We start from the raw sequence: 15705 nt of genomic DNA, 5'->3' as shown, positions 1-15705 counted from the left end.
CTCCTTTCCTGGCTGACCTGAGCTTACTCTCTTGGGGTAGGAACGACACAGTCATGCCTCACCCCCCAAGGATGGGCTGTGTTTGCAACGCACTGTGCATTCCCCTAGGGAAGGGCTTCTAGGATGTTCTCTAAAAGAATTAAAGCAGATGCATCACCTCCTCGTGGGGTCCTTCCTGACCGTTGTTCCTGCCCTACCCCCTCCTTCTCTGCACTATACTAGCCACTGTGCGGTCTTCTATTACTGAACAATGAATCACACTCCTGTCTTGTTCTCATAGCATGGATGACTAAGTTCCTCATGGTCTGGGATGAGATCTGTCATTGCATCCAAAGGACCTAAGAAAGTATTTGGTACACACTAAGAGTACAAAAAAGTTCTGAACTGACTCAACATCCAAACAAGAACCTGTAAAATGATGCAATACTGCAATTTTCAAACTAAAGCACCAAGTAATTCTATCTCACTTTCTCTCAGCCTTTGACAAAGATGACAGCAATAGAGAGTTTCCCAGCCCAAAGGCTTCTCTTAAAAGTAGACCAATGACACTATGGGCAAACTGTTCAATTACTACGTCTAGCAACTGGGATATCAGAGTTGTAAGTCTCAAGTTAGATCATTACCTATGTTGACACTACTATACTTTCTAAAACAGTCCTGTCTGATAGAAATATAATGTGAGACAAATGTATAGTTTTAAATTTTCTAGTAACCACATTTAGAAAATTAAAAAGAGCTGAAATATTTTATTTAACCAAATATATCCAAAATATTATTTCAAAAATGTAATTAGTGTTAGAATTATTAATAGGCTGTGTCACATTATTTTTTTTTCCCTACTAGGTCTCTGAAATCCATTGTCAATAATCCATCAATTTATTTTATATTTATAGCACATCTCAGCTTGGACTTACACATTTCAAGTACTCAACTGCCATACGTGGCTTGTGGTTACTGGACTGGACAGGTTCTAGAATATATATTTAAGGCAAAATATAAATGAAGTAGCCTTCCTCTTGGCAGGGATAATAAAGTTGCCAGGTGCCCCAAATCTCCCTGGATGTGCAATGTTCACCTTCCTAACTCTATCACAACACATATCTGAAGAAAAGGAAAAATGTAAAATCTTGAATATAAAACTGTGAATAATTTAATCATTAAGATAAAAAGGGGGAAGCATCTGCAGTAAGAGGCTCTTGAAAATATCTGTTTGACAGAGGATACGTAATGTATAAAGATGACCTACTTATAGCACAAGGCACTGGCTAGCATAACTGATAGCTCAACACTACTAGTCTGAAAATAACCCCCACAAAACTCAAAGCCAAGTACAGAAACTGAGTTACAGATGAAAATTTAAAAGCGTGTCTCAAGATACACGCAAGGAACCGGCAAGTTACTGACCAGCAGGTTTAGGGCCAATGTGGCAAGAGCAGCACTTCAAGCACAAATTGGGGAATGAGGGCATTTTTCCACTGAAGCAGCACCGTGCTTGCTGCCCTCCCAGACGGACAGCAGGAAATCAAGGCAGAGGTGAGGAAGGCTGTGGTAGAAGCATACATATGGAAAGGGAGGCTCGGGGACCAGAGGGCAAAACTGCAGGGCAGTAAGAGGGGGTAAGGGTGCACCTGCAGAGTCAGGTCCACATTTCTTACTAACCTGATATTTTTCCCCCTAAGCTTTGGTAAACGGTCTTTGGTTTTTAAACAGTCTAGTGGCTATAGTTTAAGATTTAAGATCCAGGGAAGAAAAAGTATTGTCTCACATTTTCACTTTTGAGAGACTTTGTTAGTCTTCTGGATGAAGACATAGAACACTGGGCAGGGGACAGAGAGCATCTCCTCCAGAGCAGAGTATGAGGTGAGCACAGGAGGATCAGTTGGTATGAACTGATCATGAGTGACATGAAGCCACCGAAGGTCATCTTTTGTTCTGGCCTCCCAGAAGCCTGCCACTCGAGCACAGGGAAAATGTGCCAGGCGTCACCAGACACAGTTGAAGGTACAGGCCACAGAAGACCCACTGCTTCAAATCAGGGCAGTAACAAGTGAGCTAAACTAGGGAGAAGACCAAGCAGAACTCTGGAGCCATTTGGTTTCAGCAACAACTAGCTGGTTGTCTTAACGGGTAACAGGATAACATATTTAACATGAGAGGGAAGTCTATGGAGGCTGGTGCCTGTGATGACAGCGAAATGCCAAACCACCCCTCTGTTTCTTTACCCCGCCATCTCCCGCAGAGGGTTAAAAGACTCAGGAATAATGAAAAGACCAGCCAAGAGAAAAGGCCATGCAGCCTGTCAGAAATGAATACACACGAGAACAATTTTCCAAAGTGGAAAGAAGAAAAAGAGAGTTCATCTTCCTGAGAGCTGACTCTGTCTTTCCAAGGCACAGGCCTACGAGGGTGGAGCGATGCCTCACGTGTGCTCAGGAGGACAGAGCGTCTGAAAATAGTGGTGTTCTACATAGAATATCATGGAATACTGAGATACAGTATAAGAAATGGGGTGTGGTTTTTTTTGTTTTTTTAATTGAGAAAGAGACAGCATGAGCAGGGGAGGGTCGGAGAGAGAGGGAGACAGAATCTGAAACAGGCTCCAGGCTCTGAGCTAGCTGTCAGCACAGAGCCTGATGCGGGGCTCGAGCCCATGAACTGTGAGATCATGACCTGAGCCGAAGTCAGACATTTAACCGACTGAGCCACACAGACACCCTAAAAAATGTTTAATATATAGTAGGAGCCTAAGACTTAGACCAAACAAAATACACAATACATAACTTTTTAAATAAGCCAGAGTCAAATCACGCTAAAATTAGCACCAAGATTAAAAATACAAAGTGCCTATCTCTAGCAAGGATAGAGTACAAAAGATAAAAGATAAGTAAATAGCATAGTCACTGTCTGTTTAAAAAGCTCAATGTGAAAAGCACACTCAGACACTAAAGGACACACGGTCCTTTAGGAAGGGTCAGAAGATTAATTGACGCCTTAATTCAAACAGTGCCATAAGGAAATTGTACTTCCAATCTCTAACTGGTAGAGACCTTACAAAGCCATTTATGAAATCAGTCTACCAACCTCAAGTGTTGGTTTGAGAGTATCATACAATAAGATACTAAAGTAGAAACTTTTGCCACATCTATCAAAGTCAGAAGTAGAATTTTAAGTGATTCAAGACTCAGTTCAGAATGTCTGCTGAAGTCCAAACAAGGTATCAACAGACAGATATGACCATTTCAAAATTATTCTGTGCTTTAAAAGTATATATTTTTAAGACTCAATGTATGACAGGGTGCCTGGGTAGCACAGTCGGTTGGGCATCCGACTTCAGCTCAGGTCATGATCTCATGGTCTGTGAGTTCAGACAGCATGTCAGGGTCTGTGCTGACAGCTCAGAGCCTGGATCCTGTTTCAGATTCTGTCTCTCCCTCTCTCTCTGACCCTCCCCTGCTCACACTCCGTCTCTCTCTCTCTCTCTCAAAAATAAACATAAAAAAAAAACCAGACTCAATGACATAGGGCAGAATACAAGTTGTACCCAGAACTTCACAGTCTATAGCAGTTTTTAAAAGGAGAAGGAGGGGTATGAAATCTAACTCAAGCAAAGAGATCTGGAGCATTAGGTGATTTTTCTAGAGGAGGAAACTCTGTGCCATGATGCAACCACCTGCAATTATGAATGCCTTTACACAGCTCAGTTTGAGTGAAATTTTATATTTCTGCTACTTAAACAGAAAATAAGCAGCCTCCCAAAGTTCTTCCATCTGCAAAAAAAATTTTTTAAAAAGGGACCATGGAAAGCTGAATAATTTGAGCTATTCTCATTTACACAAGTGTTAGAGAATTCCTGTGACTCTGTAACTCTAATACCACCAGCTTAGAGACAAATCTTAAAAGGGACAGAAGTTACTAGGCCTGGTTGGTATCTCCCAGAAGAACTTAATAGGTCAAGAGCAGTCAATTACACTAATGTGTCAAAAGGAACAAATGTGCTTAATATAGCATCATAAAATTTTAGAATCAGAAGAGACCTTAGCAATCTAGTTCAACTTCCTCATTTTACCACTGAGGAAATGGATTCTAAAAAGTGAAATCACTTGTTAAGGTCACAGTTACTTAACAGTTTAGGACATAAAACTGCAATCTCCAGATGAAAGACTCCTGATCCTCAAGTGTGCTGATGCATAAAAGTTTCTGATCTGTTATATACAGTAGTGAGATGAGTCAATCCCAGGGCAAGTTAAAATTGGTGTCCCTTTCCAATTTTCCCAAAGGAATAATAAATNGACATTGCCCATAGAAAAAAAAAAAAAAAAAAGCAAACATATGCCAGCTGTTTGCTCTGAACAAGAAAATGCACAAACTCACAAAACAATCACTTACTTGGGTTTTTTTCTCTTTATAAAAATCTCTCGTTTTTACTCTGCAAATGAGCAAGTTTAATATTTGCTATACGTATTTAGATCCAATGGAAAAAACTGCATTTCTATTTTCACAGTACTGAGCGAAACCTGGCTATTTCAAGAGAAGATACTATCCTACTAACTTTCTTCACGAGTCCCTAAGATGCTTTTCTATACAGCCACCCTAGACGCTGTGAAGGGATTACGAAATGGTTTCATTTTGATCTGAACACCAGCTTCGTTGTTGGTTATTTTTCCATGCTTAGATAATCTTCCGCAGAGACACACAGCAGATTCTATCAGACCTTAGGGGGAAAAACCCCACCTGTGGGGCACCTGGTTGGCTCAGTCAGCAGAGCATGAGACTCTTGATCTCGGGGTTGTGGGTTCGAGCCCCATGTTGGGTACAGAGATTACTTAAAAATAAAATCTTTCAAAAAAAAAAAAACCTTTAATTAAACTCTGGTAAATAAAACTGACAAATATACAAAAGGGGCTGAACCTTGGCAGGGCACAAGTTCTGACATGAGGAGATGCTTTTCCATGCTGAATATTTAACTCCTCATAAATTACAAGTTCTTCAGTGACAACTGTTCGTTAAAAATGTGCCCTTTAATAATGGCAAGGCACTCCTACTCAAATTAACTTCCAAAAACATGGCCAGGAAGAAAGGTTTTAATTTTCCATGCTGGGAGAAGTGGGTCTTTCCCCTCTTCTGTACAATGAGCAGGCAAGAAGACACAAAAGACTAAATGGAAGGGAAAGAAGAGTTCTAACATTTAGTGAGTTTTACACACAGTAATTCATTTAATTGGCACAGCAACTACTACACGAAATGGCTATTATCTCCCCATTTACAGATAAGAACACTGAGCTCCAAAAGGTCCTTTGTAGAAGGTCTTCCATAAAGTAACAGAGCCAGGATCTCTATCAGGCAAAGGACTGAATTCCTGCTAGTGACCTGACTTCCATTACCAGCTCTGGGTTCCCCCAGAGCACACGGGGTGCCTGTTTTACTCAACTCTGTATCTCCAACATCTGGGCTTGTGCCTCCCCACAGCAGGTACTCAGTGAGTGCCTGATGGGTACATAAATTAAAAGATAATTGGCAAACTCAACAACAATAAAAATCCAATTCAAAACTGGGCAAAGGACTTGAATACACATTTCTTGAAAGACACACAATAGCCTATACGCATATGAAGAGATGCTCAACATCATGAATCTTTAGGGAAATGCAAATCAGAATTACAGGGAGACATCACCTCATGCCCATTATGATGATTACTACCAAAAAATTAGAAGATAACAAGCGTTGGCAACGATGTGGAATAATTGGAACCCTGTGCACTGCTGATGGGAATATAAAATGGTGCAGCCTCTGTGAAAAACAGTATGGTGGTTCCTCAAAAAATTGAAAACAATTACCATATGATTCAGCAATTCCACTTCTGGGTATTTATCTAAAAGAACTGAAAGCAAGGTCTCAAAGTGGTATTTGTACAACCCCGTTCACAGCAATAATCATAATAGCTGAAACACAGAAGCAAGCCAAATACCTACTAACAGATGAATGGATAAGCAAAATATGGTCTATACATATAATAGAATATTATTCAGCCTTAAAAGGAAAGAAATTCTGACACCTGCTATAACACGGACGAATCCTGAGGACATTAGGCTAAGTGAAGTCACTCACAAAAAGACAAATACTGTGTGATCCCATTTACATAAGGTACTTAATCAAAGTCACAGAGGGGGCACCTGGGTGGCTCAGTTAAGTGTCCAACTCTTGACATCAGTACAGGTCATAAACCTGCAGGTATGATCTCACAGTTCATGAGTTTGAGCCTGACAGTGTGGAGCCTACTTTGGATTCCTTCTCTCTCTCTCTCTCAAAATAAACTTAAAATTTTTTTAATTAAAAAAAAAGTCACAGAGACAGAAGGTAGAATGATGGCTGCCAGGGAGAAGGGGAATAGAGATTTAGTGTTTAATGGGTACAGAGTTTCACTTCTGCAAGATGAACAGAGTTCTGGAAAAGGATGGTGGTAAATGGCTAAACAACAACACAATGTACTCAGGTCCACAAACTGTAAACTTAAAAATGGCTAAGATGGTGCTCAACATCCCTCATCATCAGGGAAATACAAATCAAAACCACACTGAGATACCACCTCACGCCGGTCAGAGTGGTTAAAATGAACAAATCAGGAGACTACAGATGCTGGCGAGGATGTGGAGAAATCGCCACCCTCCTACACTGTTGGGGGGAAATGTAATTGGTGCAACCCCTCTGGAAAACAATGTGGAAGTTCCTCAAAAAATTAACAATAGAACTCCCCTAGGACCCAGCAATAGCACTGCTAGGAATTTATCCAAGGGATACAGGAGTGCTGATGCATAGGGGCACATGTACCCCAATGTTCATAGCAGCACTCTCAACAATAGCCAAAACATGGAAAAAGCCGAAGTGTCCATCAACAGACGAATGGGTCAAGAAGATGTGGTTTATCTATACGATGGAATACCACATGGCAATCAGAAAGAATGAAATCTGGCCATGTGTAGCAACATGGATGGAACTTGAGGGTGTTACGCTGAGCGAAATAAGTCAGGCAGAAAAGGACAGATACCGTATGTTTGCACATCTAGGTGGATGAGGAGGAACTTAACGGAGGACCATGGGGGAGAAGAAGGGGAAAAATAGTTGGGGAGAGGGAGGGAAGCAAACCATGAGCGACATCTTGAATGCTGAGAACTGAGAGCTGATGGGGGTGGAGTAGAGGAGAAGGGGGGTGATGGGCACGGAGGAAGGCACTTGCGGGGATGAGCACTGGGTGTTATATGGAAACTTGACAATAAACTATTTTAAAAATGGGGACTATGGTAAATTTTACATTACATGTATTTTACCACAATAAAAACAATTGAGGAAAAAAAGATAGTTGGAATTCTGCTGTATACTTTTATGCTAAACAGTAACATACTATTGTTCTGCACATTACTTTTACACTTAAATTTTGAAAGCCAAAATAAAAGATAATTGGTATATTCTCCAAGGGAGCTACACAAATGCCCAATAAGCACATGCAAAGGTGTTCAACATCAGTAGCCATGAGGCAAATGCAAATAAAAATTACAAGGAGATACCACACTTCACCCTCACAAGGATGACTGTAATAATTAAAAAAAAAAACAAAACCATAATGAGTTGGCAAGGATATGGATAAAATAGAACCTCCTTCATTGCTGATGCTACAATCACTTTAGAGAACAGTTTGTGGTTCCTCAAAAGGTAGAGCTCCCATATGAACCAGTAACTCCACTCCCAGGTGTATACCCAAGATAAATGAAAACATATGTCCACTCACAAACTTATACACAAATGTTCAGAACAGCATTATTCATAATAGGCAAAAAGTAGAAACAACCGAAATGTCCATGAGCTGATGAACAACAAAAAGTGGTATATCCATGCAATGGAATTTAACCCTAAAAAGGATATTGATACATGCTACAACATAGATGAGCTCTGAAAACATTTTGCTAAGCGGAAGAAGTCAGTCACACTGTATGATTCCATTTACGTGAAATGTCCAGATTAGGCAAGTCTATAGAAACAGAGTAGGGCTGGGGTTACACGGTTCCTTCTTGGTAGTAAGAAAATATACTAACACCAATCATGGTGATGGTTGCACAGTCTGCACGAAAAAGATAGCTTACCCAGCAGTTTTTCCTGTTTATCACCTACAACCAGGTATTTTTGATCAAACAAGAGTTAAAAGACTCACAGACAACTCAGTGATTATAAAATACTAAAGACCAACAGAATGAACTCTTCATCAGGGCAGGGAGGCCTCTCCTTGATATAAACTCAAACTTCTTACTTTCATTTTCTGTTACTTCCTCAAAATAGAGAACAGTAGACTATCTGCTACTATCTCCGCATACTACCTTCATGCCTCATTATCTTTGCTCCATCTGGCCTAGAATGTCTTATCTAACTACCCTGCCTCAAAACCCTACGTTTCTATCAATACCAAACACAAGCGCTAATTCCCACTTGGGAAGTCTTCCTGGATTCTCTCCCATACACACACACACAAGCCAAATGAACCGATCATCTTCCAAGGCCCCATCCCACCTCACCCAAGGTAGCTGTCTCACCTCACAAGACACAGACCTGCTTGTACCCAGCAGGGCCTTCAGAGCATTCAACACGTGTTTGACCAACTGGCATTTCTGCAGCTTTCTGCCACCCCACAGGACACTTTCTATTAGTCCATCTACTTGAAAACCTTTTTTATAAATCTAACCATGCACCAAATAAACACAGGCAACCAGTGATACAGGACTGGCCTTTCCTCAGTTCCCTGGCCAGTTTGGTATTTGAAAACACGAACTCCTCTGCACTACTCTTACCACCTGACAAGGTTATCTAGAGCTCTCCAGTTCAACAAAGCCAACTCCCTCCCCTGCATCAATACAGCAACCCCATAGGATGGACAGGACAGGTGTCACCCCCACTTTACAGAGCAACCAGCAGATAGAGCAAGGCTAAGCAACTTGCCCAAGCTAGGGCTGAAGCAAATCCAGGATCTCAAACTTTTTCACTGTAGTTCTGATTCCCCATGCTGGCTTGCTGACAGTACTTCCAGTAAAACAATTACACTTCTAATTACTTAAAAATGGTAATATAAATCTAAACACACTTTTTAAAGTATTTTTTTTAAGTATTAAAAAAGTGGGGGGCAATGCCTGGCTGGCTCAGTCAGCAGAGCATGAGGCTCTTAATCTTGGGGTTTTCAGTTTGAGCTTCATCTGGGGTATACAAATTACTCAAAAATAAAATCTTTAGGGGCGCCTGGGGGGCTCAGTCGGTGCTGACAGCCAGCTCAGAGCCTGGAGCCTGTTTCAGATTCTGTATCTCCCTCTCTCTCTGATCCTCCCCTGCTCAAGCTGTCTCTCTCTCTCAGAAAAATAAAACATTAAAAAAATTTTTTAATAAATAATAAAATCTTTAAATAAAAAAAAATTTAAGAGGGGTGCCTGGATGGCTCAGTCAGTTAAGTGTCTGACTTCAGCTCAGGTCATGATCTCCTGGCTTGTGAGTTCGAGCCCCATGTTGGGCTCTGTGCTGACAGCTCTAACAGATTCTGCTTCGGATTCTGTGTCTCCCTCTTTCTCTGCCCCTCTGCTCATGCTCTGTCTCTGTCTCTCAAAAATAAACATTAAAAAAAAATTTAAGATAAAAGATGGAAGGACATACAGTAGGATTGTGGGTAATTTTGTTTTCTGTGTTTTTGTACATGTGTTTGTTTCATATGTTATGCATTGAATCCACATATTAGAAGACAACTAATATATATTACTAAAATGTTAAGGGCCATTTAAAAACTGGTATATAAGGGAAAAAAAACCTGAGAATATCCAAAAAAAAAAAGAAACACTTCATGTGATTATAAATGTTTAGAAAACATTTTCTAAAAATCTAAATTTGACTCTGATACTAGCTTCTCAATGTAACAACCTAAGTAAGCCATATATGCCCTACAACAGAAATCAGCAATATGGTTTCCTGATACACACATTTTTTTTCTAGTCACCCATGTGTGAAAAATACTTAGTGATAATAGTTTTCTTTCACTCAGGCCATAAAAAATTACCATGCCTATAATGTTTGCTTATTCTACAGTCTGGAAAAGAAAAGTCTAAATAGGATCCTTCCTGCCTTAAGGTATTAGAGCATAATGTCTCCAATAAGAAATCATTCTTAGAGGATTAAATCAGTTAAGGCAGAGAAGGCAGGAAGTCAAGAGACTTGGTTAAAAGATTTTTAGGGAAATATTCCTAATATCTCTTACCTTTCCTGAGAAGAGAGGGGAAAAAATATGCCAAAAATTTCAGTGCACTACATGACAAGGGATTTGCAGAATCCGGGGGAAAAAACTCATTAAAGTTACTGTCCCTTTATGTATCCAACACAAATTTTAGATGATTTCCACACCCTGAACATCTGGATCTTCAGGCCTTTAACTTCAGAGAGTAAATCAAGGACTTGGCAATTTTAATTGTAAAAAATGGACAGAGTTAAAACTGAGATCTTATCCAAGCTATACTTAGATATAAGTAAGCAAAAGAGAATACAAATATCAAACCACTTAATTCAAATTGCAAGTATATTAGACCTTATGCTCATATAAAACATTAGGGTGCCAAAATACCTATACTCTCACTAGGATTCTGGAGAGGAGGTAGAGGAGAATACATTTCCGCAGGGAAAGAGATAACCAAAGAGAGTTCCAACTAGGGATTCTGTAATGGGGCTACTTCTTTTCAAAGATTTTACAAAGAATACTTTACAAAGAATATTTTTAAGATTTTGTTGCTGAACCACTTAAGACAGACAATTACAAAACAGACCCACCCATTGAGTTAGTGCGAGTGGAATGTGTCCTTCTGGAAGTGCCAGATGGAGATTTAAAAAAAAAAAGAAAAAAGAAAAAAAAGCTCTTTACTAACTGTAGCCAAGATTCCTTGGTACTTGGTGCCAAGACCAGGAATATTAACCCAGATGTCCTAGCCAAATTTCAAGGTTGGTTAATTACTATCTACCAAACTTAAAAAAAAAAAATCCTTCTCTGTTCCCCTGATTGAAATCTGAGGTCACTCTTACTTGAAATTCTTATGTAGTACCATCAGTCAATATGTTTCCCCTTAAAAGAGCATTGTAACTCAAATGCTGATTTAAAGCATATGGATTCTCTGAGTTCCATCTACATGGGAAACAGACACTGTATATATTANAATAGTTTAAAGCCTCCCTAAATAGTTATCTAAAAAATTCATTTCCAGAGCAATACTCAAAATACTTTCAAATTAAGATTGAAGAGACTGGCATGAAGGTTTGTATTAAACAGAGATTTTGAACATGAAACTTTTAAGACTAAAAAGGTAGACTTTTTGGGGCGCCTGGGTGGCTTAGTCGGTTAAGCATCCGACTTTTGCTTAGGTCATGATCTCGCGGTTCGTGGGTTTGAGCCCCGTGTCGGGCTCTGTGCTAACTGCCAGCTCAGAGCCTGGAGCCTATTTCAGAGTCTGCGTCTCCCTCTCTCTCTGACCCTCCCCTGCTCACGCTGTCTCTCTCTCTCTCCTAGAAATAAATTAAAAAATATATATTTAAAAAAAAAAGGTAGACTTTTCTGCCAGGAGCACAATTCCGGGGGGGAAAAGCTATATATGCAAATGCCAGTTACAAGGCCTCCCAGGGTTGAGCAAAGATCCTGCATACAAATAGTAAAGTATACACTCAATAGCAAGTCTGAACATCAAGTGCTGGACTTGTCTTCCAGACACTTAAAGTGCCATGGCCAACAAACTCTGCACATTGCTTAAAATACCATAAAGTAGGGTTCAATTTCTAGCTCTGTATTCACTGGCTGTGTGGCATTTTAGTCAAGTTAGTAAAATTCTTTGAGCCTCAGTTACCTCATATTTAACTTTTTCTTCAACAAAATCAGTAATATGTTATATTCTGTATCTTTCACTATTTTAAAATATTTTAATAAATACTTATTTTAAGGACTACAACCTATATGGCCTTAAATTACCTGCCCCTCCCAAACTCCAACCTCAGATCTTTGCACTTACTATTCCTCTTGCTACTATGCCCTTCCCTAAAGGATCTACTTTCCCTCACTTCCTCTAGATCTCTACTCAGAAGTCAATCGTCAGCCAGGTCTTCTCTTGCCCCCCTATCTAAAATTTCGATTACCCTAACTCTTGTCCCCCAAGCTGCATACTCGCCCTTCCCTGACATTTTTTTCCTACCATGTATCACTGTCCAGCATACAAATTTTATTAATACGGTTACTGTATGCCTCCCCTAAGATTCTAAGAGATTCTAAGAGAGCAAAGATTTCAGTTTTATTCACTGCTATATCATCAGCACCCAGAATGGCACACAGCCGTGCTCAATAAATATCTGTTCAGTGACTACCAAACGAGACTTAACACAGCCCACAGATAGGTATGCCAGAGCCCCACCTGCTGCCTTTGGGGAGAATATCACAACTTCAAAATTACTGTAAAGAACTAGAGGCTCATCATGAATAATCAACACCATCCATTCTTTCTATCTGAAACACACACTCAACCCCACACTCCATTTGTACAAGAAAGGGAATTAAGAAAATGAAAACTAGGATAAAGTGGAAAGGAAGGCTCACTTTAGTTAATGTATAAAATTCCCTTTTAGGGGCGCCTGGGTGGCTTAGTCGGTTAAGCGTCTGACTTTCGCTTAGGTCATGATCTCGCGGTTCGTGGGTTCAAGCCCCGCGTTGGGCTCTGTGCTGACTGACAGCCCAGAGCCTGGAGCCTGTTTCGGAGTCTGTCACTCCCTCTGTCTCTGACCCTCCCCTGCTCACGCTGTCTCTCACTCTCTCCTAGAAATAAATTAAAAAAAAAAAAATTTCCCTTTTAATGTTAAGAAATCTTAAGGTATCTCCATGTAACTTTACTACACTACCCTCTGCTTTTTCTCTTTACCTTTGACTCCTATAAAACCAATCTTAAAACCTATGGACCTCATATTTGCTATTAACCAAATAATATTTACCGAACACAGGATTCTGCAGAACCTCACAAAAGGTGCTAAGAAGTGAAATACAAGGGGTGCCCAACTGGCTCAGTCAGTAGAGCATGCAACTCTTTTATTTTTTTTTTTTAATAATTTAAGGAAGTTTTTTTTAATGTTTATTTATTTTTGAGAGAGAGAGAGTACAAGCAAGGGAGGGGCAGAGAGAGAGGGAGACACAGAATCTGAAGCAGGCTCCAGGCTCTGAGCTGTTAGTTAGCACAGTGCCTGACGTGGGGCCTGAACCCAAGAACAGTGAAATCATGACCTGACCCAAACTGGAGAATGAAGTTGGACTGAGCCACCCAGGGGCCCCAGTAAAGCATGCAACTCTTGATATCTGGGTTGTGGGTTCGAGCCCCACATTGAGTGTATAGATTACTTAAAAAAAAAAAAAAATCTTAAAAAAAAATGGCCCCATANGTGAGATCATGACCTAAGCGAAAGTCGGACGCTTAACCAACTAAGCCACCCAGGCGCCCCGAGCCTGTTTGGATTCTTTCTCCTCCACTCTCTCTCTGTCCCTCCCCTACTTACACTCTGTATCAAAATAAACAAACTCAAAAAAAAAACATAAAAATAAAGTAAAATATAAAGTGAAAAATAAAGTGAAAGGTCCTTACCACATACATTTCCAGAATGTGTATATATATATATAGCCAGAAATAAATCTGCAAATAATAATCAAGAACACCAGGCAGCCAGTAAGTGACAAATTCAAAGATGCCTACTTCTGAATGGAGTATAAGAGAACCAGTTCATCTTATTAACCATCTATTGGGTTTAGAATCCCAGCAGAGACAGTACTTAAAAAGCAAGGGTCAAGGGGTGCTTGGGTGGCTCAGTCAGTTAAGCATTCAACTTTTGATTTCTGCTCAGGTAATGATCTCACGGTTCATGGGATCAAGCCCCAAGTTGGGCTCTGAGCTAACAGCAAGGAGCTCGCTTAGGATTTTCTCTCCCTCTCTCTCTCTGCCTCTACTCCACTCGCACTAAGTGGATAAACATTAAAAAAAAAAGGGGGGAGAGGGTAAAACATTACTAAGTTCACATGAATTTATGCATGGATCACACAGGATGCAACAGACCAAGTGTTAGACATTAGGTAAAAAAAAATTTTTATATAAGTAAGAAAGGCACAAAATTCTAAACTAAAGAAGAGAAGCCAGATGGGCTTAAGTTATGCTTAAGCAATTCTTGGAATGGTAGGGAAGGGCATGATCTTTATCTTCAGACAATACCTACTGGAGGGTCCCACCCAGTTTCAGTTTTTACTTCTTTGAACAAAGGGCCTAAGATGTACTTTACCACATTCTCTGAACCTCAAAAACCCAGTAGCAGCCTTCTCCTAGCCATCACCTACTTCCTTTGATTTAATAAAGGCCAGCCTTCCTCCTTGCCAGAGATTCACAATACTAACCTAATAACTAAGCACCTGCAGCCAATACCTGAGCCCAAATCCTGACACCACCACTTATTAGCTGTATGACCCTGAGCAAGCGACTTGACCTTTCCATGCCTCCTCTGTAAAATGGGGATAATGACAGCACCTTCATTGAGTTAGGATGATTAAGGAGATAAAACATAAAAGACTTGCCCAGAGCCCCACCAAACGAAGCCCTCAATAAATGTTAATTGTTATTATTTCCAGAGGGGAAAAAAATGCCCCAAGGCTGAGGAGCAACGTAACTCAGGATTCTTGCAAAAGGTTATCATTAAATCCAAAAGTCAAACACATCCGTTCTCCTGACTTGTGGACACCACAGGTTATAGTAATAATCACAAAATAATAACACCAACCAGAATCATAACCCAACAGCAGCAACGCTAATACTGAGCTCTTACTGGCCAGGCACTGTCCTAAAACAGGAAGAAGGCAAGGTTGCTTAAAAAAAAAAAAAAAAGAAAAAAGAAAGAAAACACCAATTTTCTCCACCCTCCTTTTTAAATACGGTAATTGGCCGCCAAGTTTTTGCTAAAAACAGGTATGTAGAAGATTACAGACTTGACGTGTAATTTCTTCATACCAAAGAGGTGGGGCTGTGAAGGGAGGAGAGGGGGTGGTGCTTGGTTCCTGCCAGATGGAAAAGCCACATGAAGTGGAGAAACAGCCGAGTTCAGGATTTAACCCCAAATCAAAAATCACATTTGTGAAGCACAGGACCTTCCAAGTAGGAGGAATCAGAAGGCTCTGCTTTTAAAATAACCTCTAAACAAGTGTCATCTGTCTTCCGAGCCAATCCCCCGCGGAGGGAGAAGGCTCAGGTTACGGGGCAGTGGTGTTATTTCAGAAATCCTGGTCACCCCTTGTCACCCACCTTCTCCAACAATCAGTCGCACCTCGGGGGTTAGGGAGGACGAGGGGAGGGGGACAGAAGCCCCGGCCAGCCAGGCCCGAGGCCAGCCAGGCCAGCCCGCCGGCCGGCGCACGCACGGAGGCCACGGCCACGGTGCCCTCCATTCCGGCTCTCGGGCACCGGGCGCCAGGGCCCGAGGAACGTTCGGGAGACTGGGCGGCAGCGCCCGGGGGCAACAGGTCCCGCCGGGGCTCGGCCTCCGGGGGCCCGGGCCGCCCCAACGCCCACCCCCACCCCAGGGCCGAGGGGAGCGGCGCCTGGGGCGGCGCAGGAGCAAGGAGTCCAAGCTCCATCTTGAGGCTGG

The sequence above is a fragment of the Crocuta crocuta genome, unplaced genomic scaffold, assembly GCF_008692635.1.
Source record: "Crocuta crocuta isolate KB4526 unplaced genomic scaffold, BGI_CrCroc_1.0 scaffold29, whole genome shotgun sequence".
Taxonomy (NCBI): Eukaryota; Metazoa; Chordata; class Mammalia; order Carnivora; family Hyaenidae; genus Crocuta; species Crocuta crocuta.
Note: the sequence above shows the minus strand (reverse complement) of the source record.